Source organism: Stenella coeruleoalba (assembly GCF_951394435.1).
Source record: "Stenella coeruleoalba genome assembly, chromosome: 1".
Lineage (NCBI taxonomy): Eukaryota > Metazoa > Chordata > Mammalia > Artiodactyla > Delphinidae > Stenella > Stenella coeruleoalba.
Window position 1 is genome coordinate 179702878 of NC_137169.1, and position 27793 is coordinate 179730670.

A 27793-nucleotide genomic window follows, 5' to 3' on the forward strand; every position below is an offset into this window, starting at 1 on the left:
TTATACTCCAATAAAGATGTTTAAAAATGTTTAAAAAAGAAAGATAAAAAAATACTTATAATACCGCCTTGTGTAGAAGCTTCTTGTGAGTACCAGGAACAGGGGAGGAGCCTCTGAATTGGCCGCTGACAGGTGGAGGGAGATAAGAGCCATGGTGGAGGGTTGGGTCAGGGACATGGGAGGAGGCAGGGGTATTTTCCTGAACGACTGTGCATGATAAGAAGATGGGAGCAGATTCAAGCTTAGGGAGACGAAATGGCACATGAATGTGTTTAGACAAAAATGTGGATGGAACAAAAAGAAGAGGCTGTGGGTCTAGCTGTGATCTGAGAGGGAGTGTGAGTGAGTGGTCCACGTGTGAACACGGTTTCTCCTGCAAGGTGCACTCTGAGAGAACCATTGTGCAAGGAGGTGGGTGCGCCAGAGGAAGAGCTTATCAAACAGCACTTAAGGCCAGGGATGGAGGTGGGTTTGTGTGTGAATGTTGTGTGGGCATTGGGAAGGAGAGGAAACAGAAGGAAAGGGGTTATGGGGAAGGTGTTAATTGCCTCCCCGCCTGCCCTGTTCTGTAACCTGACTGTAAACACAGTTTCCTTGTCAGGCTTTTTAATGGACCGCTGGGGTGGACATGTGGCTGTGTGCCGTGTCAGGAGTGATGGTATTGAAGCGGGCAGCCCTGGGGCACTGCTTCTCCCCTGCAGTTCATCATGTCTGAATTAAAAAGGGAATTGCTTGGACAAGCCTACTAAGTGAATGTTTTTCCAGCATTAATGGGAGAGCTTAAGTAGCTCCCATTGGATAGAAACAACATCTAACCACCTCAAGCTGTGCCGGGAGAGAAAATTTATATAACAGCATTCACGTGGTATCTTTCCTTTGCTTCCCTGGTTTCCTGCATTTCAGATTGGTCTAAAGCATCTGTCCAAAACTCTGCCTGGGTTGAACTTACCCTGCATCCATCTCCTAAATTTTCCCCAAACCATCAGGCCTGTTTGGACACTCTGATTTGGTGCTGTTTCAGCAAGATTGTGAGTGAGCATGTTTTCACTTGGACGTGTGTGTGTGTGTGTGCTCATACAAAAGTGTGTAGCACTGAAGAGAGAGGAACCCTGGTTACAGAGACTCTCCAAGGGGCAATTGCTATAGGAAAGTATTCAAGCAAAATTATCTGCATGAGTTTTCTACTTCTCTCTGTAAGAGCTACGCCAAGCCACAGGAATCCCAGCTCCTGCGTTATTTCTAGTTATGCCATCTCCAGTCTACTTCCAGGAGAATATACCAAGGGAAGCCAAAAACTGTAAAGAGAATTGTCCAAGGTTGTGTTATGTAGGAAAAAAAAGGTAAATAGTTTTGGGTCTGTACTTTGGGAAGGGGAAGAGGAAGCCAATGGGGAGGGGGGGAGACCAGCTGCTCATCTAAGGGGAAAGGTACTGGGATTCTTTTGTGTCTTGGAGCAGGTCTCTCTGAGGCTGCCTAGCTGGGGAAGGAGGTGGGATCTGCACACCTCAGCAGCAGAGAGACCCATGAAGGAGAAGCTGACGAGGAGCTGGAGAGAAATCTGCTCTGCCAGTAGAGAAGGTGAGGCCAAAGAGGAGAGAAATTGTTGTTGTGGCCAAAAGCGTTCCCGGGTTCTGCCTGCACCATTAACTCTGCGGAGGGAGGGCCTTGGGCGCAGCCAGTGCAGGTGTGAACGATCAAGTCATCACTTGGAAAATTGGGCCCTGGTGGCAGGAGCTGCCAGCTGCTCACTGATGGACTCTGATGCCTTCCAAGTCAAGGCTGAGCCCAGCATCCCTACCCCTGCTCCCCTTTCCCGGCAGTGTACTTGGCACCCCACTGCCACCCTCCTCCCTCCAATCCTTTGCAGCTTCTCATGTAATTTGCTGGTAACAAGCCTCATAAAGTTTGATCGTGCTTGTGAGGACTGCAGACGGACGAGTGGAGTGAGCTCATGCTTCTGGCAGTGGAGCACGAGGGTTAATGCAAGTCCCAGAGGGAGCTGCCTGCCTGAGCTTTTTTTTTTTTTTTTTTGTGGTACGCGGGCCTCTCACTGCTGTGGCCCCTCCCGTTGCGGAGCACAGGCTCCTGATGCGCAGGCTCAGCGGCCATGGCTCACGGGCCCAGCCGCTCCGCGGCACGCGGGATCTTCCGGGACCAGGGCATGAACCCGTGTCCCCTGCATTGGCAGGCGGACTCTCAACCACTGCGCCACCAGGGAAGCCCCTGCCTGGGCTTTTTCAGGAATGGGAGGTAAGTTAACCACCTTCATGCTTTCAAAGTGTCAGGAAAGTAAAACCTGACATACTCTTGCTGGGCTATATAGCCGTGTTCTCTGAATTCTTAAGGTTTATCAGCTCCTTTTACAAGTCCAACCCCCTCTCTCCTCTGCTCCCATCTCCTGGGACCTTCAAATCATCATAAAGCCAAACCTTTATTGTCATCCCATCGTCTTGAACCATTGAGCCCATCCAGCGTTTCATTGTCTCTTCTGTCACTCTCCATCCTCCCAACCTCTCTTAATCCCTTCCCATTATTGTTGTCACACCCCTCCTCTTCCTTCTTTCCCAAGAATCCTTAACTCCTACTCCCTCCCCCTCCTCCTCTTCCTCTTCCCCCACCCCCCATCTCGCTCTCTTTCCCGTATCCTCTGTACTTTCGTGGACCTCTGTCATAGGCTTATTGGCTTGGCATCTCAGTGGTACATAGACAGATGGACAGAGACCAGAGCAATGAAGCAGGCAATTTCCCAAGGTGAACGAAAAAGCTTTACTCTTGATTCTTCGAAACCACCCAAGGCACTTCTCAATTTAGCAAACGTGTGGAACACCATTAGGTACAGCTACCATGTTAAACACTGGGGCTTGACTCTACTGTTTAACTTGGAATCTGAATTACCACAATTTTGACTACTAATATTATCACTAAACTATCTTTTGCAAATAGTACCATTGTTAATTTGCAAGCTTATTAAATATCTCTTCTATTGTTATCCATTGAAATAAATACATCTTTATTGGGTACCTTTGATGTGGCAGTCATTATGCTAATCATTGGAGACATAAAGTGCCCTTCATAGGACTTACAAAAATCTCTGGAATAGTCAGACCCCAGGATATTCACTGGCTAGTCCAAGGTTACAGAACTAATGAATGGACAGCTTGGATTTTTTCAGTTAGAGCTAATGCTCTTCCTTCAACATGGTTTCTCAAACTTGTTTGTAGTACCTTGGAATCACCTGGGAAACTAAAGTATACTGATGTCTGGGTCCCACTCCCAGAGATTCTAATTTCATTTCTATGGGGTATGGCTTGGGCTCAAGATTTTTCAAAGTTCCCCAACCGATTCTAATATGCAGCAAAGAGCCACCATCCAGAGCTCTTTGTGGACTCTACTATCTAGTATTGTACTGTTTTTTGTGTGCTTGTTTGTGCAAGAGTGAACCTTGTTTCCTCTGTGAGGCTGTAAACAACTTGGGTATACACCTGTGTCTCCTACATTTTCTATACGGCCCATAAGGCTTAGCACAACGCTGAATGAAACTGAAAGAGACATCACTATTTGTTGAATTACTACAAGTATTATAACAAGTTGGAGGGTGGGGTTTGGTGGCAGGAAAGATTAGCAAAGGAGTTCTCAGCCCCTCACCTGGTGGCAGTGAACCTGAGCCATTTTCTGGCAACTCTTAAAAGTACCCCACAACAAAATGGCTCTCTTTTAAAATTCAAACAAACTCCCTTACTTGCCCTCTCTCTCAATTTTCCCCACTTTTATCTCTCGCAGGATTCCCCAGGAATTTTCTCTCCCCATTTAAAATTTTCTGTCTTCCAAACTGCAAACAGATGCCAGGTTGGCTTTCCAGAACACTCTCCCCCTTTCAAAGCTGGCACCTGGAAGCCAGGCTTTGCCACCAGCACAAGGAGGATCCAGTCCTACCCTTCTACCATTGTCCATGCTACCCAAGGGCCTCCATGTAGAGGAACCATAGTTGTTAGCAGAGCCTTCAAGGACAGCCAAGCCCGTTGCTCCCACACTGTCTGAGCCCTCACCAGAATAGTTTTAACTCTCCTTTCATGGTAATGTCGGCTCTTTCCAGCACGCACCTCAAAACTCTTCCAGCTCTGCTCTTTACCCAGTTCCACAGCAACTTCCACATTTTTAGGTATTTGTTACAGCAGCACCCCGTGATCAATACCAATTTCTGTCTTAGTCTGCTCAGGCTGCTATAACAAAATACCATGGACTGGGTGGCTTAAACAACAGAAATTTATTTCTCACAGTTCTGGAGGCTGGGAATCCAAGATCGAGGTGCCAGCTGGCTCTGTTTGGTGAGGGCTCCCTTGCAGATGGCCACCTTCTTGCTGTATCCTCACATGGCAGACAAAAATCTCATGTCTCTTCCTCCTCTTATAAAGGCATTAATCCCATCATGAGGTCCTCTCATGACCTAATCTAATTCTAATGTATCTCCCAAAGGCCTCATCTCTAAATGCCATCACACTTGGGATTAGGGCTTCAGCACATGAGTTTTTGAGGGGACACAAACATTCAGTCTGTACTTATAGATACCCTCTATCTGTGGGTGGGGAATGGGATTAGAGTATTTGCCTCATGTAAACTCAAAGGATCATTTGTCAGCAAATCCTTACCCCCCCAAAACTTCTTGGTTCTAGAACAAAGTATTATAGCTCCATCTTCCAAAATGTAGAGTTGTGAGACATGGAGGTAGGGAAAGGTAGGGTTTTTGCTTTTAAGAAGCTGCTTGAAAGGGTTCCTTCCTTCCTTCCTTCGTGCATACAGTGAGTTGTGGTGGGAGAAGTGGGGGAGGGGCAGGAAGAAAGGATAAATTGGAGAGGCCGGCCAGTGGCATATCAGGAAAGCCCTCAGGTGTCACTCTGGGGAGTCTGGCCTTCAGTCTGATTACTTGACACACCCCTAGTCTGGGGGAAGTTACCAGCCAGCCTCTGCCACAGGATCTTTTCTGCCACTGAGTATTCAGTATATGAGGGTGGGTTCAAAAGTGACTGCCCAAGTGCTCAGCTGATTGTCAGATGGCAATGCCACCACCTCCTACAAAGACACTCTCAGGTTGAAGTTTCAAGGACATTTCTCCCATCGTGTTGAGCTTGTATGCAATAAAAGAAAACAGTAGGCAATTTCTGGTTGGGTATTATACTCTCTTTGAGGACTGCAGTCATGCCAACAATAGGCAACATATTCACTAACCTATTTTAAACAACAAGGACTCCCCCACCCACTGCCAAAAAAAAAAAAAAGAAAACCCATGTTTCCAAAGGCACCTGCCATATCTGCTCTCGGTTGATGTCAGAGATTTTTAAGGATGAAAGGTTCCATAGCTGTAATTTTTAAAATACCACCTAAAACATGGTTCCATTGTTCTCCTGTCTGACACTACAGCTTCCATTTTCTCCCCTAAGTCCCTTCTTAGCAGAAAGAGGGCAAAAATCATTCCAGAGCTGAGGCCAGAAAAGACCCCACTGAATATACTTTTGTTTGCTTTTTAAACATCATTACCAGAATCTCTGAAAATTCCGTGTGTTCTGTTTGCTGAAGGACCTTGAGTTCTCAATAAATCTGAGTTTGCAGAAGCCCCAAGGGAATTCTGTGTCCCTCACCACATGCCCAGGGACAGGTACCACTGGCTCCTTTCTTGATTTATATATATATATTGAGAAACCTGTTGAGCTTTTGGAGAAAGTAAAAAGCTTATTTCTGTTCATTTTGGGTAACTTTCTATTAACCTTACTTTTTTCCAATCTAATCTTGCCATTCAGTTTCTGCCACAGGACAGTCACATTCAAAAATAGAAGGAAACGTTGAAAAAGTATGGATAGGGTTTGCAGGGGAGAAGAATCAGACTCCTGTAAGGGTAGCAGGAATTTTACAGATTCTATTCTCATGACAACCAGGGAGGCAGGTAAAAGCATCCCCATTTTACAAATGAGGTTATAGAAACTCAGATAATTTGAATAATTTGCCTGAGATCACAAAGGTGGGAAGTAGCAGACTGGGTTCTATAGGTCTGCACACAGGGCAGGCTCCTAATTAGTATCTGTGGGTTTGAAATTCCATGTATAAAATTAGCTGGGGGAAGAGAAGGCTTTCTTTGATTAATTTGGGAAAATGATTAATGAGGGATGTAAAATTTGATAGAAAGAATATGCCATCAGATATGTAAAATGCTTTCCTACCTTAGGAAACCTTCTGCAGCTCTTTTCTCATAGGCGAGAAGGACCAAATGAAATATGGATTTTTCAGGCAAAGAAGCCGCAGCTTGACAGGATCATTTAATGAATTAGGGACAGACTAGGGGAGGAACGCAGGCTCCCAGCACCTAAGTCAGAGGCCTCAACATTACATCTGTGCTTCTCAAGCCTTGGCATGCTTCAAAATCAATACAGATTTCCAGAGACCACCGCAGAGCCACTGTATCACCATTTCTGGAAACGGGCCGTGGGAGAGTTATTTTAAGCAAACTCCCCAGATGCTTTTTCCTGACACCAATGTTTGTGAACACTTGCACTATTTTTTTGTTTTTTGGTTACTTAGACTTGGTGAGTTGGATGTCCTAGTCCCTCCCTTGCACTGAGGTGAAACTAAGACCCCTCTAGGATATTGGTGTCTTCTAACCCAGATACTGTTCAAGAAGGGAGACAAGAAAATACCCCTCAATGGCTCTCATATTTCACAAACCCCACTGTTAGCTACTTCTTCCTTGTATCTAACTATAGCTTTTCCTTATTCAGGTTTTTTTTTTTTCCATTTTCTCTTCGTTAGGAATAGAGAAGATAAGATCACCATCCCTTGTGTAATAACAGTCCCTATAATTGAAAGCGCCTCTTATGTCTTTCTTCAGAATCTTCTACGTCAGACTGAATACTGTGCCCTTGCAGCACCAGAGTTATGAAATATTTTTAGATTGAGGCAATTCTAAGTTATTGACCCTGAGGAGAGCATCAAAGAGATGCTCCAAAGATATACGTTTTTTCCAAAGTGACATAGTTTGAATAAATATTATTAAAGATGCGCACTAATTTTACTTAACAAGGAAAATATGCATTTTCAATTTCCTTTTGTTGCCCTACATTTTATTTTTAAAAAACCTAACCTAGAGTTATAAAGCATATAAAAATTAAAACAATCTTTAAAATCACCAATCACAATGATACACTATTTATGCAAATCAGTGAAAGTGACCAGACTTCTTTTATGCATTGCTCAATCCAGATTTATAGCTGCCCAATATCTAGGGGAAAAGGTGGGTCAGACAAGCTTATTTTTTTACTCACTTTTCTGTAACTATTTTTCCCCCCTCTTACAAGAAAATCAGTGTCTGTAAAATGTGGGAAAACACCCTCTCTTCCTCTGATCCTTTTTCCCTACCCAACCCCCCCCCCAAAAAATAACCCAAACTATTTCTTTTACCAAATCCCTGGGAGATAATTCCAGTCTGGACTTAAAAAGATGATATCTGTATGTTTTCTCATGACATAGAAGATCACAAAAATGCCCTGGGTGGGGGAAGGACAAATCATTGGAGAGCTCTGACAGGGTTAACAGAAAGGAGCAGAGGTCTCCATCCACAGTCAAGTCACTTTGACAGGATGCTCCTCTTTTAGCACTTGCCTAATATTTGTGCTCACTTAGTCTGTGACACCTCTGGTACCATTGGGGGCTTGGGACTTTCCTGTCTCTATTGTTGTATTCTAAAAAGTTTATTAGGGCCAGATTCAATACCGAGTCAGATTCTAAGTTCTGAATCCAGTAAAAAAAAAAAATGTATAGTCAGCTGCTGTTTATTTCCTTTTGTTCTACCTTTTTGTCTTGCTTGTTAGAAAATTTTAAACATTTAGAAATAGACAAATAAAAATTAACTCATTGGAGAAGATGTTCAAGTCAGTGCACTCTTCCTTCCCAGCTCCACCAACGGAAGTACCACAGGCAGAATTATTCAGCAAAGAGAACTGCATGCCCTGTGGAGAAGGAAGGAGTGACGTTAACACATGGGATTGGCACGCAGAGGAAGTGCCTGTCGGCAGGAAATATGTACAGACATGGTGCTTTATGACCCGTAGACGCCACTCTTCCCATCGTCAGCCAACTTTATCTGGAAAGACCATTCTGCCTGATGTCCTAAATGTCACAGACAAAAGAGCTTTTTTGTTCCTAAAGGATCATTTCCTTACTCAAGGCTTTTGGCTGTCAATGCATCTACAAAGAAAAACAACAAACCATACCTGAGAAAGACATCAATGGCAACACCTTCCTCTAGCTCAGGGGATCAGGGAAGTAAAAGAAGACAAGACAGAGATAGCCAACCCCTTTCCATCATAGCCCCAAAACAAATGTGGCTTGCAGATGCCTTGGACAGTGATGGACATTTGGCTCGGGACTGCCTACATTTGTTTCACAGTCAGCGACATGCATACGCTGACGGGAACAATCAAAAGGTCTTCCTCTGCTCTACCCTGACCTGAGCACATACACAAGTAGCAGAGACTCTGCACACACATACTCAGCTGAGCTGTTCGGATGTTCCGCTATTCACCCTAGAAAACTATGTGAAGGGAAGATGCTCAAAAAACTCTTCAACCCAGTAAGTCCTCTTTGAGAACCATGGTTATAATGGCTTTACAGAAAGAGAGGGATGATTCAAAAGCAGTTTCTTCAAATTCTATTGCGGTCTAGAATGCCAATCAGATCAGGACAATGCAAGGAGAGTCCTTGGCTCCTTTAGATTGTAAAGTGATGCGGTGTTATCTGGTGTCTCCTGCTTGAGAAAATGCAATATCTTGAACTACATATGCACACTGTCATCACAGAAATATACTCAAGGGGTATCCCCAAAGGTTGGCCTAATGACACATTTTCCAGTGGCTTTTTCCCTTCCTTTTTTTGACATTCCTACTTTCCTGCCTTCCCACATTCTGTGTGGTTGTCCAGGAGTGACTGTCCCTCCTTAGACCTGACCTTTGTTTCTTCCTGAGGAGATTCCCATGGGAATCTAACTTTTTGCTTGGTTTTCTACCAGCCTAATTGGAATTGAGTTAGGGATGGCTGGCTATATCACTTCCCAAGTTTTTGTGCTAGGGTCATTCCCAGATGGCATTTATTCTTTAAAGGCTTTTGTTGACATTGCAATCTGAAGAAATGACAATTGTGGCCAGGCCAGTAGAGAGTTAGGCCCATAGGAACCCCCATGCATATGGTGATCAGGAGTTCTCATTTCTACAGACTCCTGAATTCTAAAGCTCTTCCTTCAAAGGATGATCCCTGTATGCAATTCCTTCTTTCAATCTAACTCAGCAAATATTTTGCTGGTAGTAACAGAAACATACACTTGGTACATCACTGACCCCAGTAATATGGAGGAATGAAAAAGGTATGCCTCATTTTCTCCAAGGTACCTGTTGGTGCAAATGAGATTCAACCACACATGAAAGAGCCACAAATCAGCAGGATAAAACTCATAATCAGACACTAAACTCTGATGCAGTGCTGACAATACTACACAAGTTCAAAGAGGGATAAATCAATGTGAATGGCTATTCTGCAGGGTTGAGTGGGTCAGGGGTTAGCAGGCAGAAGGAGAAAGACATTCAAGGTATGGAAAATGTGCTCGGCTGTCGTAGGGATCAGAGCTAACCCAAAGCTGATGTTCTGAGCCGTCTCTAAGTACTGAGTGAAACCCTGCCTCTTTTGAATTTTATTTTGCACCTTCGGATGGCTCCCAACGTGAAGGTGAGACAAGATGACATTTGCCCATGAGCAGACCATCAACGCAGTCAGGGACGGTGATCTCAAAGCCTGGTTCTTCAGGCAGCACATGAACAAATATCCATCGACAACTTGGGAAGTGAAATATTTCCAAACGATCAAGTGCCCAAGGTCAAGGGTTCAATCCTGGGTAGGCCAGTTAGCTTGGCCTGTTTCACGACATGAGTCAGTGCTGTCAACTGTTCCATGTTAGTTATAAGAAGCCTGGACAAGAGCATAAATGGATTATGATGAATCTGTCACCACCACTAAAAACATCCCCAGCTTGATACTAGCTGGCTTACTCATGCTGTATTGGCCATCTCAAAGCTTTGTTCTTTTTGCTCTGTTTGTTTTTGTTTTTATAGAGCGCATCATTAAAACATACGCACAATAGCAGTATAGCAAAGTGGCTGAATGTAGGCAAGAGGCACATTGCTTGGGTTAAAATCCTAGCTCTTTTCCTTAGCTGAATGACTTTGAACAAGCTACTTGATGTCATTGTGCCTCAGGTTTTTTTCTATTTGAAGAATAGGGATGATGGTAATAATATTTTCATAAGTGTTCTGAGGAATAAATGAGATAGTACATGTACAAGGATTAGAAGAGTGCCGTGGTATATTGGGCATGCAGTAAATACCAAGTCATCACTATGATGATGGTCATTATTCATGCAGAATGGATCTTAGAGGGCATCTAGTTAAATAATACCATTTTAGAAATAAAGAAGCTCAATTCTCAAGAGGTAAAGTGACTTTCTGAGGATCATTAGTAAAATGCGTACTAGTACCCTTGGCTTCTGACTCATAAAAAATAAAATGTACATTTATGTGTTATCTCATTAACAAAGCACATTCACACACATTATTCCCCAAACTCTCCCTGTTACACCGTGTTGCCTTTCCAAACTGAATTGCTAAAACATTTTTCAGGCACCCAAGTATAAGAGTTCCACAGGCTACAGTTCTCAGTGAGTTCCAGAAAGAGGTACTTGTGTAGTGAGATGAGGGAAGGGCATGGGGAGGACGTGTCCCAACAGTGCAGCAGACATATGTGGGGTCTTCAGTGCTGTGGCAAAGTTATGTTCCATTATTAATTTGTTGCGGTGTTAAATTAGCCATTTTTATGAGCAGTGGAGAGCATTCCTTCAGGGCGAGCTGCATGATATGCCCTGAGCCCAACTGTCCCAACGGGCTGTTCTCTTTGATGATTAAGGTGGCTAACATGATACCAGGTTTGCTGCATTTCTTCTTTCTTGAAGAACTTAGTCTGGCCTTCATGAAAAAATATCTGCTTGTCTTTGGTCACTTGAAGCCTACCTCTCCCTCTGTCTTTGTCCCCTGCCTGAATCAGCTCACTTTCACCAATGACTAACAAGCTGGTGTGCCACAGTCATCCATTTGGGGGTGTCCTTTTGATGGAGTGCAGCTGTCCTGTACAGGCATCAAACCACTTGAACAGTTCTATTTCTCTTCAAGCAAGAGGGAGAAAAGTATGTTTTACCAGAACTTCTTCAAGGGACACCATTTTGTGTTGTTTGATAAATCACTTAGGTTGGTGGGATGAGACTTCAAATTTATGTTTTATTAAGTAACAATAGCCTGATGGAGTATTCAGATGAGGGACAGAATTACATGGGACACTAGAGGAGAAAAGGCTGACTCTGGGTGTGGGAATTCTGTATGAGGACCACAGTAGGAGTATAAGAGAGTTATATCTGGTAAGAAGACTTGATATATTTGGCTATGGGGGTAGGGGAGTGAAATATAAACTCTGCTTTCTATTTTTCTTATGCTTCCTCAGTAAAATCTATTAACAAACATGAACTGGATTTCTTTTGAAAAACAATGGAGAAACCAGTATTGACAGACAATCTGGTAAAGACAAGACAAAGACATTCTGCATGGTTGGTAGGAACCAGAGGAGCAAGAGGGAAGTTGAATAAAAAGCATGCCGAGCTACCCAGTGACAACCTGAGCAGTAGAAGAATTCTCCTTTCTACCAATAACTAGCTAATCCTTCGTAGGAATGACTGTCCTTCAACTTCCCTAATTTTGGAAACATTTTTCTTCCTTTTGTTCACAAGAAGAAAAATGTTAGAGATTGAATTGCGTTCTTCCAAAATGCATAGGTTGAAGCCTAAATGTCCAACATGACAGAATGTGGAGACAGGGACTTGGGGAGGTAATGAAGATTAAATGAGGTTGTAAGAGTGGGGCCCTAATCTGATAAGATTGGTGTCCTTATAAGCAGAAGAGACACCAAAGAGTTCTCTCTCTCTGCACACACAGAGGACCCAGTGAGAAGGCAGCTGTCTACAAGCCAGAAAGAGGAGCCTCTTCCTGAAACCAACCCTGCTGGCAGCTTGATCTTGGACTTCCAGCCTCCAGAACTGTGAGAAAATACATTTTGGTTGTTTGAGCCACTAAGTCTGAGGTATTTTGTTGTGGCAGCCCAAGCAGACTAAACACAATGTGTTGTTCCATTAAAAGAACACCCTCCCCTCACTGGTGCCTATGGCTTTATATTAATTTTTCCCACTTATTCTTTTACCTGGAATGCTGTACTAGTCAGTGTTCCCTCCTCTCCTGGAAATACAACTCCATATACAAGCCTATTTAGCTGGTGGACAGGGCTGGTGTTCAAATGTGCTATGATTCCACTGTCCTTCAGTGTTGGTATCAAGTGCAACCAGAGGAGTGTGTGTGTGTGTGTGTGTGTGTGTGTGTGTGTGTGTGTGTGTATGTATGTTAATAATATATATATATATGATTAGTTACAAGGCATATGCTTATGCAATGTAGGAGCTGGTTTCATCATCCCGGAGTCCACAGGGCAGGCAATCAGGAAGGAAAGAGAGCAATTATAGCTCCAGCTGCTGCTTCACGCCAATGAGGTGAGTCAGCAGATCTGCAAAAATGAAGTGAGTATAGAGGTTTCAGAATGTAGAGATATTTTACTGTTTACTTTCTCCTCTACTGCTTGGAATCTTGGCTATTCAAGGAGGACTTAGTCTTCAAAGGGCTTCCACCTAATTAAGTCAGGCCCATCCACAATAATCTCTCTTTTCATTAACTCAAAATCAACTGATTTGGGAATTTAATTGCATCTGAAAAATCCCTTCACTGTAGCATCTAGCCTAGTGTTTGATCAAATGCTTGGAAGGGGTGTATATATATTACAAAATGGTTACTCTCTCCCTTTGACACTCCAATTCTCCTGGAAGAATCTCCCTTGTAGCCCACCATGATCAGAAGCATACTAGAAAGGGAATTCTGGGGAATGTAGTTTAGCTTAGCTTAGCTGACATGTCACAAAGCCATGACAATGTTCAACACTTACACGTATCCTTCTTCACTCTCATGTTTTCATCCCACAGTGGATCTAGGACTGGTCTGTCAAAAAAGAAAATCTTCCCTGAATTCCAAGGAAAGGACCATCATCCTTTAGAAAGACACATTCTCCTCTTCTGTTCTTCCTTTAGCTGTCCTCCTTGGGTGTAAATCCCACCTGGTTTCACCATGTCAGTCTTTGACTCTGTTTGCTGGAATGTCCTTGGAAGGAAGGACCTATGCTCTTATCTTTGTGGTTTACTTTGTTATAGTCCTTCCAGTTTTGAACTGCAGTTGAAAAAAATCTGCGTGAAGTTGGGCCAGTCACTTACTTCCCCAGGGCTCCATGAATAATCACCTCTTAGGGTTGTTCTGTAGGTCAAATGACCAAATGAATGTAAAACACTATGCTGCCTATGCAATGCACATCATAATCATTATCATCTCAATATTAGTTTTTAAATTATTTTCTCAAAGTATTTAAAGACAACCACAGAATAAGTTCTTTACCCAAACCCAGAACTCAGAATTTGTATCAGTTGGCTTGTTCCTCACCTGACCAAGAGTTATCTCCAGTTTCTAGTTACTTTAAGACATTCATTCAGAGGGGCTCTCATGGATATCAGCCCTTCACCATTTTCTCAGAGATACTGCCTATAGCACTAGCAGAAGCAACGATAAATATGATAATTCCACAAAACTTCAGTATGTGCTAAAAGATCCAATGACAGTCTGAACAGCAGGAGAGGAAGTTTCTTCCTACCAGTTAATGGGAAGCCAAGTCTAATTTGCCCCCTGCACAGCATTTTTGAACCTGTCAGGGAAAAAGAAACCAGTGAACGTTCATCTTGTCACTAGTCTTCTTGGGGACTGCTCTCTAACGCAAATGAAAATAGCATTCATTAGAGTGAAAAATAGAAAGCCTGTGTCAGCTCCCTCTGTTCTCGTCTTGACTAGAAGTCAAGTCCATCCTTGTCAGCGACGAGGTGGCTCCGAAAGCCCACTGGACCTATATGCTCATCTCCTGAACCTGGAGAATGAATATTCCCTTAAACTCTTTAGAAGAGTTTAGAGTGTTATTAGTTCTCCCGTGACTTATGAGTCAAGGGAACATTATAAACATAAAAAGAGTTCCACTGTTTCAAAGTCCTAAATATGAGAAAATCCTCTAGAAGCCAAGGTAAATTCCAACTAAATAAGATAGGACTTCTGAGATAATTGTCATTTTCTGGCTCCCGATCACTTAGAGTAATAATACAAACCTTTGTACAATCTAGCGTTAGTGTATTTCTTGCTAAAACAAACACAAACAAAAATAAACCCACAAACCCGTTGCCAGTAATATTTACTAATACTTCAGTATTGTTACATTTCCTCACATCTGGCACTTTGCTTACAATTAGTGATGGGGCCACTAATATAAGACTACGAGGTTAAAAATATAGATTATAGCTTATTCATTCAGCAGTTTCTTCATTCAGCGTATATTTAGTAAACCTACCATGTGCCTGGAACATTGCCAGGCAAAACTACTTACGTCCTAGAAATTTTGCCTTCCATGAAAGTAATCATATATTTATGGCAATTTTATATAGAAACTTTATACTATCAATTTCTAGTTTATTGATGATGCACCTAATCAGAAAGAACAACCTCTTATGGAACATTTCTCACAAATTATGGTAATCTAATTCTCATCTTATCCTCGTACCTTGATTAAAATTACCTCCTTTCTTTGTTATGAACTCTGAATGCAATCGTGGTTCTGCTCTTCTGAACTGGTGTGTCACTTTGGAGCCTTTTTGCAAAAGCAGACCCTTGGGGGGCTCTGGGGCTGCCAGAGATCCAGGGACTTCTTTTCCTTCATCCCCCTTATTATTGGTCTATTCACCCTGTTTGGAGTTTAGAGCTAGGTGCTGAGCTCAGGAGTAACTAGATGCCCTGTCTGCCCTCTTCTGCCCTGACTGACCCCCATCTCATAGTGAAGAAGAGGTGATGTGACATAATGGACAAAAGTCAAGGGATTTATTGATCTGAGATCTGAGACATTCTCCTCATATCTCTGGGGATCTTCTGAGGTCCTGTTCTTCATAGGATGTCAGTTAGAGTCTGGGACTGCTCTGAGAAGGCCTGGAGCACGTGGCTTACTCCACTTGTAATGTAGGCACTGGGGGTACTTAGATCTCACTCCTCGGGAATGGCGCAGAGCATAGGGGTTAAGGAAAGACAGAATCCTCGGTCCTGATTGTGTCTCTAGCTGTTTATTACCAGCAGCCTGACTTCTTTTGAATTAGAGGGACAAATTTCATTTGTCTTTTAAATCTCTGCATCTCAGCTCTATTCTTCCTGACATCCCCATGTGTTCACTCCTATAGGCTAGGCTGACATAGAAAGGATGAGAAAAGTCATGTAACAGAGCGTCAAGACCACTTCCCCTGAAATGACAATAGTTTTTTTCTGAGATATATCTATATATACACATTATATATATCTATATCTATATCTATATCTATATATATATAATGTACTTCCCCCTACCTTGGGAAGTCCTTCAATTTTCTGTCTTTCTGATCAGTTCCTTATTTGCAATCAGTGACTCAGGTTGCCTGTAGTAACAGCTTTAGCTTAAACATATCATCAGACATACCTTCTCCTTTCAAGATTTGTTGCCCATAAGCTTGTATCTCTCACCACAGAACATTTTCCAACAACATTTATAGCCAGGAGACTTAATGAGTCTTAATAAATGGGAGACAAAGTATTCAATACTTTTGTCAGATCAAACTGTCATGTTAGGGACATGTTATTGGACCCAAATGTTTATTATAGGATTATCTTTCAATTTGTTTGTGTCTATACATACACACACACACACACACACACACACACACATGGATAAGTACATATGATATATATGTATATGAATATGTACATATATATAATAATATCAATACATAAGACAATTCAGTATTGCTTTTGCCAGTCTGTAATATTAGACACAGTATGGACATTATAGACATATGCCAGTTCATAAGATATTAGGATGAAAAAATAAAAATTAAGGTAAAATAGGAAAAGATAATCAAATTGTATTTATCTTGCTATATGTTTTCTCCATGTGTAGAGCATGAACCCAGCCAGTAGTTTTCTTAGGCTACCTGGACATCATTAGGTATATCATTTAGGCCCATTTGTGTATTAAATCAGAATATTCCATACTATCATCTATTTAAGCCTCTGGGCTACTCAGGGCCAAGGAAATTCAGGATAAGAAGGATGAGAATTTCCTGAAATTCAGAAAAGTCTACTGTAAAGGTATTGTGACCCTAGACCACTCCTCTCAGGAAAGAAAGATCAAAGAAAACACCCCCAAATTCAGTATATTCTAATTTGGAACACCACTTACAATTGGATATATAATTTTCCATTTTCAAAGGCCATTTACAGCTCTACCTTAAATAGGTTTCATGTATATTCATATATATATGATTATATATATATGATTCACAAGCAGAATGTTTCTAAGACAATGAGTCACAATGGGTAAAACCTCTATAAACTTTACATCTCACACTAGTTCTAGGAAAGTCTAAGAATGACTTTGAACTACCTAAGAGCCTTATAGGTCAAGTGTAGTTGGGTCGAACTCAAAATCTCATGAGAACAAAACCTCCTATGATTTGCTTTGTGCCTTGTCCTTGTCCTGGTAGGACAATCTAAGACAGATGGTCATAGATATTTCTAGATCCAGAGGGAGCCCTTTGACATCGTTAGTACTTTTCCAACTGCAGTTTCACTCACAAACCCTCTTAGATAGCATAGACTCTTCCTAGAACTGTGGTTAAAAATTCCAGGGAAACCACGTAGAATGTGGGTGAGGATTATTCCTGTTAAAATATAAATGTAGTGTCTTCATGACTTTTAAAAACCTTTAAAGTTATATGGATATTAATTTTTAAATGCAAAGTGCTATGAAGCATGAAGGAGAAATCCCAAGAAAAAAATGATCTCCGGATTGAAGGAGGAGTTGAGAGGCAGTGTTACTGCTTCCCTTTGGACAGAGACACAAAGAGTTACAAAAGCAAACTTGAATGTATAGTGAATGCAGAAAGAAAGGAATGCAAAAACCAAAAGACATGTTTGAATAGAATGACACAGCAAGCAATAACCGAAATGGTGCCTGGATTGTGTAGAAGCTAAATACAGTCTGCATGAGGACTCCTGTCACAGGTTGAAGAAACGAGACAGACAAGTCAAAATGTCCCAGATAAGAACCAGGTTCACATGCTAGTCTGGGAAGCCCCAATGTTATCAGCATACTAATCAGGAGCTGGCTGGTGAATTAATGAAGCGGAGGAAAAGAGATCCCTGAAGGCGTATTATTTGTTGAGCTATTAACCAATATTAGCAACAGAGCTATTCCATGCTTTAACACCTGAACGTGTAGAAAACATTAACTTCCTTTGTAGAAAACATTAACTTCATTAATTGATTCAACAGATACTTATTAAGGACTTGCTATGTGCAAGCCTTATGATAGGTGCTGGAAACACAATAAAGATTAAGCCCTTGTCCCATAGAGTTTTCATCATATAGGGAAGATTTAACACAATACATCAATAAATATATAAGAATATATGCTGTCATTAGCACAATAAGGACAACACACAGGGAGCTATGATTGAGAAAAATGAGTAGAGATGGGCTTACTTGATAGAGTGGTTTGGGAAGGCCTCCCTGGGAGAACTGAAAAGTAAAGAATCAGTCATAAAAAGAGTTGTGGGGAGGGAGTTCCAACTTGTGAAGGCAAAGGAGACAGCAGGCCCAGAGGGTGAGACAGCTTGGTATGTTCTAGAAACTAATAGCAGGCAGCCTGGTGGGAGACATGGTATTATTGAAGTGTGAGGGAACTGTAGCCAGCTGGAGATCAAAATGGGAGCTTTAGGGGAAATCTCTGGTGGTCCAGTGGTTAAGACTCTGAACTTCCACTGCAGGGGGCATGGGTTCGATCCCTGGTCAGGGAACTAAGATCCCACATGTCATGCGGTGCAGCCAAAAAAAAAAAAAAAAAAAAAACCAAAACAAACAAAATGGGAGCTTTATTGCTGAAAAAAGCCAGATCAGAGGGTGTGGCCTAGCTCTCTGGGTAAGTGGTTTGTTAATACACCTAAGAAATAAACTTGCCCACCCAGGCCTGCTTGGAAGATACCAGCTTCCCCAGCTGCACCTGGACCTGCAGTTTACCCCATGGAGAAACAGAGGATGAGTCTTGCCAGTGAGTAGGCTGCCACCCCAAAAAGAGAAAAAAGAAGGGGCTGGACCACATGACTCAATTCCTTCTCCCAAACCCACCAGAAAAGAAGTCGTTCTTCCTCCTGTGGGCCGCAGAGGCCAGGAGGCTGATTCAAATGGTGGTCCATCCATTTGGAAACTTGAAGCCAAATAAGGTTTTTCCTCCACAACAGCTACTTAGGTTTGTGCCTAACTGTGTGTTTGGACTAGAGAAGGCAGAAAGGAAGGAATAAGATACCTCAGTAAAATGGAAAAGACTGTGGCTTTTGATGGGTGAAACCCCTCACAATCCTCACCAACATTTTTTCCCTTTGGATGGTGTCAACCAACAGCACCCATCAGAGGTCATGGCAGAGATGGGTAAGGTAGAGCTCTGTTTTGGTTTTAATCCAGTTATGGCTAAACCGGATGTACAAGGGGAAATGCCATCCATCAGTATTTAAGTTAGGCTAATGTTGTAGCTGATACCTATGTCTTTGAACTCCTGCTATTGTGGTTCTATGCATGCAGGTATGTGCCTGGCCAGCATGCATTCCCTGTCCCTCCCTTAGTGGGTAAACCTCACTGGCTGCTTTTATATCTATCCATAGTGTCTCATTCCGTTATAGAAATTCCATTTTTGCTGTTTGACTTACTGATTAATAAGGTTAAGAAGAGAGCTATTCCACCTTGTTGGATTCAGGCCAATGAGAAAAGTTACCTCTTCCATATTTCATTCAAAACCTCTATCCTCCTTCCCAAATATTGTGGTTGCTGGGAAGCAACCTGCCCAGAGGGGAAAAATCCTAGTTAGAGTGAAAAGAACCCTTCGTCCTTTGGGAAAGCAGACCGGGCTCACTCTGATTCACATGCAGTGAAATCCTGCTTATCCCAGTGTTTCCTGTTGTGTCCCCTAGGATCCATTAGCAGTAAATTTCTTGGCATTTGTGGCCGGCAGAAATGAGATCAGCCAGGCCCAACATGCTCCAGTCCACTGAGGGTTGAATTTCAGCTCAGGGTTGCACTTCCCAGTAACTGGTTGGGAGCAGCGTTCTCCCTAAAGGAGCTGTGGTAGTCCAGTCAAAAGTGACCCTTTAGTGTCCATTGGATATTGCCCTCAGTAAGACAATTATTGTTCTTTTTTTAAAGAAAATATTTGATTTTGACAAGATGTGCATAATTCAAAAAGCTCAAATGGTTCTATGAGGTTTACAATGAAATCCTCAGTGCCTTGCCCCAGCCCCAGATTCTTACTTCCCAGAGGCAATCACTTTCAGTTATTTAATCCTTCCTTTGGTGGTTACCTCAATAATTTTAAATAACATGCTTACACTGCTAGTTTTTCAATAGTAGGCATAATCTATCGATTTTTCTACTACGAAAAATTGAGATTTGACTCTCTGATGCATACATACACATACACATGTGCACGCACACATCCACTCACACATGCACACATGGGCACATACACACATGCACACACATACACCCTTCTTCCCTTCGTTCTCCTACTACAGTTATATCACGATTTTTCATGGGATCAACTCGCATTGTCTACTTACTGTGAGGTTATAAATAAGATGCTTATACTGCTGAGTCATACAGAGCACTAGGATTTTTATTTTCTTGTGCAATTATTCTCCTGAAGTGAATACTTTGCCTAAATTATCTTTTCAACCAGCTATACATGCAGCTATCTTTAATTCATCCCCAAAGCAGACCTCCTCTCAAATGCTTCAAAACATTGAAGGTAATCTTCAATGGGTAATCTCTCGTTACTCCTTTTCTTGGAAGCATCCGCCCTGGAGCCCTCATCCTCTCCTGCCATTAGATGGTTGCTCACTGTGTCTGCTTCCAGTTACCCTCCTGGCAACTTCTTTAACCTACAGTATACACAGGAGTTACACTTTGCTATGTGTTGGGGCCCCTGGTTGCCTAGATCCCTTTTTCCCCTTTCTAGGTTTACTCTTAGATCTAACCAGTAGCTTTCCAAAAAGGGTACATGAATTGGAGATACATTTTAGATAACTTTTATATCTGAAAAAAACCATTATTCTATTCTAAGAGATTGAGCACAGAAATAGGTTTTCCTCCACAACTTGAAGTCATCTGTCCATTTCCTTCTAGTTTCCTACGTGACTACTGAAAAATCTAAGATTGGTTTTATCTGAATTTTTAATATTTAATCTATTTTTTTCTCTATTGAAAGCATTTAAGATTTTATCATTTTCCCAGAAACCCTGGAATTTCATAATGCTGTGTCTGTATGTCCTTTTTCATTCTAGTAGGTACTCTCATTCTAGAAACTCAGGACTTTCAGTTCTGGGAAATTGTCTCAAATTACTTCTCTAATAATTTCCTCCTCTCACATTCTCTTTTCTTTTTCTGGTACACCAATTTTGTCTTTTTTTTCAGATGGAACTACTGGGTTGATCCTATTGATTTGGGGGCAGGGGAGTGGGTTATTTTGTTTGTTTGTTTTTACATATTCTTTCCTATTCTTTCTCATTCTCTCCCCGTGTGTTTTGCTTTCCGGAAGATTTCCTCGACTTCATTTTTCAGTAATGAATGTTTCATTTCTGTAATTGTAGTTTTAAATCCCAGTAACTCTTTTTTGTTCTCTGAATGTTCCTTTTTATGGCCTCTTACAGCAGCATAGTTTGCATGATGGTTGAGCTTATAAACTGAACAAGCAGATTGCCTGGGTGCAAACTGCAGCTCAACTACTTAACCAGCTGTGTTAACATTTGACAACATACCTACACCCTCTGTGTCTCAGTTTCCTCAACTGTAAAATGGGGACAGTAACAGCACCCACTTCATGCAGGGTTATTGTGAGGACTCAGTAAGTTACTCTGAAAGCACTTGCCTCCCATATAGTAAGTGCTCAGTACATGTCAGCTCTTATTATTATGTATGTTATCTCTTCTTTCATCTTTCTGAAAATATTAATTACAGGGTTTTTTTGTTCTTGAAAATCTCTTTTTGTTTCCTGCTTCGTCTCTGCATTCTTTTTTTTTTTTTCTGTTCATTTTGGTCTCTTTCTTTCATGAGGCTCTCCTCCAACATTTCAGGATCTTTTAAAATGCTGATTAGGGCTTTCCTGGTGGTGCAGTGGTTGGGAGTCTGCCTGCCAGTGCAGGGGAAACGGGTTCGATCCCTGGTCCGGGAGGATCCCACATGCTGTGGAGCAGCTGGGCCCGTATGGCATGGCTGCTGAGCCTGCACTCTGGAGCCTGCGAGCCACAACTGCTGAGCCCAAGTGCTGCAGCTACTGAGGCCTGTGTGCCTAGAGCCCATGCTCCGCAGCGGGAGAGGCCACCTCAATGAGAAGCCTGCGCATTGCAACGAAGAGTAGCCCCCGCTCGCCACAACTAGAGAGAGCCCGTGCGCAGCAACGAAGACCCAATGCAGCCAAAATTAATTAATTAATTAATTAATTTTTAAAAATGCTGATTAGATGCTCTGGTGTTTGCACCTGGCTTGTGCATGGGTGGGTTTCACTGTAGATAATCTGCTGGACATTTCATTGTAGAGACCCCGAGTAGTATAGGTCTTGGGCTACTTAGTCTCTTGCCGGGGGGTCTAAATCTGGCAGCCAGGGTTCTTGGAACTGAGCTGGGTAAGAGGCCCAGACCCTCCAGGGCACTCTGCCGACTTCTCTTCAGCCTACTGTTTTCAGCAGGTTGCCTCTGCTGGGCTTCATGTCCCTTAGCCAGGAGCCCCTCTTCAGAGACTCCACATCTGGCCTTCCACCGGGGTTGGGGCTGACAGTCACCTAGTTTTGCAGAATAACAGAGGGGATCTGGGAACCCATCTGCTTCTTACATAGACATTTAACAAATCCTTTTGTTTTTAGCCCTGCCTGCACTCCCACTTGCAAAAATATTGTTGCTTGCTATTCCTGGGCTTTTCTAGGCTTCTGGCTTACTGACCTGCTTGCTTCTGGACTTTTCTCACTGCAGGCTCTGGTTTTGCCCTTCTCTGACATGTGCTCAGTTTATTACCACTTGTTCATGTACTCTTTCTAGAGCTAAAATTTTGTGGCCATTTTCCCCACTTAATCTTTCTTGACTCTCATGACTGTATGCAATCTTTAAAAAATCATCCCGTTTGTGGAGTTTCAGGAAGATGCAGAGATACGCAGCTGTGTTCATCTGCCACTCTTCACAATTGTCCTTCTCAATGCATTTCTCATGATTCTGTATTCTGCCTAGTGGACCATAAATAATGAGGGCCACCATCCAGATAATTAATAAATAGATTACCTTGGTCTGTGAAGATGCTGCTACAAGTCATTGGTGAGGGAGTTGAGCTATGAGTCTTGAGAGGGTATTTTCCTGACCAGTCGACAGGCTCTCGGTGTGTGATCAGCAGTTCACACGTGTGAACTGGTTGTCAAGGCTCAGGGGAGCAGTGTGTTTTCCTGTGATGGTGATTCACTGGCTGTATGACGTTGGACAATTACAACCTCTGATTTCAATTCCTTCCCTTGTAAAGAAAACACACCTCTGCTTCTAAGTGTTGTGTTAGACTTAGAAATTGTAAACTGGAAAGCTCTGTACAAATAAGGGAAAACATTAGATTTTCATTGCTCCCCTTTCTTGGTTCCCAAACATATCAATCTGTGCACATTTATTTTACAGCACAAACCACACTAGAATAAAATGTTTATCTTCCTGTCTTTCTCCCACATAAGACTGACTGAGTGGCTTCTAGACAAGCATACTGGTCATGATTTACTCACCTTGGTATCAGCAAGTCCTAGCCCTGTGCATGGGACATAATAGCTGTTCACTAAAATGTTGGCTGAATAAAAAGGAGACAGAGCTATCTGAACCCATAACCTTGACCTCCTTAGTTGTAATTTCTAACCAACTACATACACTTCCATGACTGAGAAGACCCATCCTTCATTGGCTCTGAGCAGCCATAGGCTGGTTCATACCTGCTGGCATTGAATACCTGGTGGGAGACCTGAAAAATCATCCTCCTGCTAAGCCTGACTCCATATCCTATTACCCAACCCTCGAGCCATATGTTTAGAAACTTATATTTAATAAATACAGCAGCAGATCTGATTAGAGTGAGCCCAGTGATAGTAAAACTCGATCGCCAGGGAAATCGAGTTAGAATCGTGAATTGTTTTTGTGTATTGCAATGGGCAATTGGAATGCCTGTTCCATATGGTGCAGAATCTGTCTGCGGATTGCACAGCTCATTCCCCGTCAGATGGTCCCATTTGGGGTCAGTGATGATGGCAGGAAACAATGTGTAGAGGCAGGTGATCCCCAAGGGGGTCCATTAGATTTCAATCATCTCCCCTCGATCACTGTTCCACTGCAGACCAACGGACTTTGGCACAGTTGGGCTTGCATCCTTGCATTTTTAATTGGCACGTTGGTATTTACGATGCTGGCTCTATCCAAGGCTTCAGAAAGGCAGAGACAATGATGGGAAAAGAACAAATGCTTCATATAAAGGTTAGTGGAGATTGTTTCCATGCTTCCAAAGGCGGGGGTCAGTTCTTTTACCTGCACCAGTTCACCTGTTTCCAGCTGTCACAGCTGCCAATTCAGCCGGAGAGGAGAGGGTCGCCGGCTGCTCAGCCTCCAGAGTGACATTTTCCCTCCTCCGACCACCCTCCCATCCCCCAGAATGTACTCTCCTTCCTTCTTGAGGCTGCCTGGAGAGTTTGCCATCCTTTACCCTGGCGGGAGGAAGTGGCTTCCTCTCCCCCCGTTGAATGGAAATTATAGAAACTTCTTTAAAGAGGTACCCCTCGGACTCACCTGTTCAGCTTATTAATAAAGCAATTCTGTAGCTTCCGTGGGTGAAATGGCCTGCTATGAGCCCGAGGTCACTCTTTGAAAAAAGGACTCCATTCAGATCTCAAGAAGAGATGCACACACCTCTCAGCACCCCTTGCTAAGGCTTTTGTGAATGCTTTTAGAGTCTATTACCGGGAGGCTGGCTTCGGCACGTTACGAGTATCAATCGGGTTCACATAGCCTTTCTCCCTGTCATAAAGGAGCATTCGTAGAATATTCAGCGTCATGGCAGAGACAGTAAGTCTGCTTCCCACCCCGGCCTCTTTCCCTTTCTTGTCCAGAGGAATCAGCTCAGTGAGGAGCATATGGGCAGTTTAGCTTTAAGTAATTGCTCTGAAACCTGGCCTCTTGAGCCTGCAGCCACTTTTCTTCTGTGTCTGTCACATGTCCTTTATGGGTTCATTCTTCTCTCTAAACATCCTTTCCATCTTGGAGTTATTTGCTCTGTTTCTTGCTCTCTTTCTGAATTTTTTCCCTAAGAATCCGCAGCCAGGAGAACTCGTACAGCGGCTGTTCAACTGTCGTGCAGACTGACTCCCTTGCTCAATGGCCAGGACACCAAGTCCTTTGCCCTCCACAGAAAGGCTGAATATCTTCTAGCTGGAGTGTACAAATGTCTTGAAGTCATAGAACTTTCTTATTTAAAAATCGAATTAAACCTCCTTGCTTGAGTGGTGGAGTCTTTCTTAATGGCCTATGTAAGGCAACAGCCAACCATTCATGTGAAAGAGGTGTGTAAAATAATGCTCATAGTCAGCAACAAGTAGATATTAGGGAAGGAAGGCTGGAAACGGGGGTTGTAATAAAATGCAGCTTTCCCATTATTGTCATTCTGGACGTAACCCCTACAAAACAAGAGGGAGGCATTTCCTTCCTGGGTGGGGGACAGCCACCACACTGACCTTACGCCTCTTTTTTTGACTTGGTCCTTGATTATGCACAGATGCGTGGTGAGGATGAGGCTGTCATCTGGAACTAGGTGAAAGGAAGAAGTCGGTAGCATTGCCTTCTACCATGTTTATCTCTTGCACTAATGCTAGAGGTACCCTGCCATAGTTGGACACAGTTATTATACTGGGCCCATCAACCATTGTCCAAGTCTTGGTCATTGCAGAAGAGCCATCTCAGAGAGATTCTTTACACATGGGCCTTGCTCTCTAGAGCAAAGCCTAGAGGCATTTCGGTATGCTCTAGGATGTTGGGTTTGTTTGGGGCCATATGCCGGTGGCTAGGAGCTAGGCAAGGCAATATCCCTTCAGGGCACCCCAATGGACCTTCCCCCGAAAGTCCTTTGGCAGGAGCAGCATGTAGTTTTATGTTTATATCCCTCTCGGCTTTCCTCTTTTGCTATCCCCAGCCTTCAGGAAGTCTTGTTTAAATACTCCCCCTGGTCTTAGCTGTGCTGCAGTGTTGGCACGACAGGATCCTGGCTCATGTTTGGTCAGAACATTAAGTAGGAGCAGTTCTGTCCCCAGATGAGCAGTGGTGGCCCTAGTAATTAACAGAAGATTTCCCTTAGGCAGCATTTTCCAAAGTGGGTTGCATATAATGTGTGTTCTGTTTGGAAATTAATAAGCCTTATGGGAAAAAGAATGCCATGGTTAACCAGGTTGGGGAATGCTGGGTGAAGCATTTTAAATGAGTTGACTCCTAGCAAGACTTCTCAAGCCCTTTTAGTTTCCTGTGGTTCCTGTAACAAGTTGCCACACACCTGGTGGCTTGCATTCTCACAGTTCTGGAGCCAGGAAGTCTGAATCAGTATCACTGAACAGGGCTCAGCGGCTGAGCTGTGTTCTATCCATGAGCTCTAGGGGAGAATCTGTTCCTTGCCTCTTTCAGCTTCTGGTGGGTGTTTACTTTTCTGGACTTGTGTTCACATCAGTCCAATCCTCAAGGGCAGCATCTTCAAACCTCTCTCTGCTCTATCTTCACAACGTCTTCTCCTCTGTGTGTGGGTGGGTGTGTGTGTGTGTGTGTGTGTGTGTGTGTGTGAGAGAGAGAGAGAGAGAGAGAGAGAGAGATAAATCTCCCTCTGCTTCCCTCTTATGAGGACACATGTGATTGCATTTAGAGCCCACCCAAGATAATCTACTCCTCTCAAGATCTTTAATTTAATCATATCTTTTGCCATATTAGGTAATATTCAGAGGCTCCAGGGATTTGGAAATGAATATATCTTTTTGCAGTTTCACTATTTAACTCACGATAGCCTTTAATACATTACAAGTAGTGTGCATCTCTAGGATGAGGTAAGCATGAAGTGCTTCTTAAACCTCTATGATAAAACAACCCTCCTTTCAGGAAATTTTTGTAGGGTTGGTTTTCTGAGGAACACACTTTGGGAAATTTCACCAAGGGAAGATGATTCTAGGGGAAAAATGAAATCCGATCAGTCCAGCTGCCCTCCTCCTTGTAGATCTGGGTTTTATTTTACTGAGGAAGATGGTGCTTTCCTTGCCTTAGGAGATACTATTATTGCACAGATAAAATATGAAAAAAATATCAGCAATTTCACAGGGACATCGAAGCCAAACTTCACAGATGATGTGTGTCTCTAGAGAACAGTTAAAATAGCATTGTATTTGGAGTTTCGAAACCTGGATTGGATTCCTGGTCCTCCTACATACAAGCTAAATGATGCTGGGGAAGTAATTAAACTTTTCTCATATATGAAATTGGGATATAACCATACCTAATTTGTTGTATCATGTGACTGCTGTGTCTAAAAGCACTTTATTAATTGTGAAAGTTTATGTAATCTAAGTAATTACTTTTATTCTGTTAGACCCAAAATTGAAAATAAAAAAATCTTGTCCTATAGGATGATGAAGATGGTGGGGGTAGATTTCTACCGGTCTTCTCTGGAGGTCAAGTTGCTTTTGCTCAGTGAGACACCATAGCAACCTGACTATGCTTTCTTATCTACTGTTATATTTCCAATACTTGGCATCCAGTATGTGCTCAATAAATGTGGGATGAATGAACTCTCTTTCCTGGATCGCTACCCCCCAGAGCCAGTTCCACAGAATCCCTTAGGCTGGAAGGGTCCTTGGAGTATCATCTAGAACAATAGTTCCCCAATGCTGATCTGGGAACTGTTGAAGGCTGGCTACATGAGAATCTGCTGGAAACTCATTAAATATAGTTACCAGGCACCACCCTGGAGATTCAGATTCAGCAGATCTGAGGTGGCACCTGGGAATCTGTATTTTTAACAAGTTCCCTGAGAGATGTGATACAGCTTGTCCATAAACTGATCAAGCCTTTTTCACTATCTTCATACAGAACCACTCCTAAAGCAACACACTAAATAGTCTATTTCTTTTTAAAGATCTCTATGGAATTTTTGCAACTTCCTTTGCTAGAGATGCTATTTGTACCGAGTAGTCATGTGAAACACCACCACTCAGGGCATCTTAGTTCATGCACTCACTGTGCATGAACTCACTCGTTCATTCATTTATCCATTCATACAGACATTTACTGTGCACCTACTATGTACCTGACACTGTGCTAATTTATTCCACTGCATTCCTTCTCAGGAGCTCTGTTGTCAACACAAAGCCCATGAGTTAAAGCCTTTTA

The 27793-nt window shown here is 42.7% G+C and overlaps 1 long non-coding RNA gene across 1 annotated transcript; it reads left to right on the top strand.

Moving 5' to 3' along the window:
• The first annotated feature begins 2111 nt into the window (after positions 1-2111).
• LOC307193449 lies at positions 2112-12671 on the top strand. The gene is made up of 3 exons (XR_013830332.1): positions 2112-2250; positions 12066-12168; positions 12579-12671. It is a non-coding gene; the product is annotated as an uncharacterized lncRNA (long non-coding RNA).
• Positions 12672-27793: the final 15122 nt, after the last annotated feature.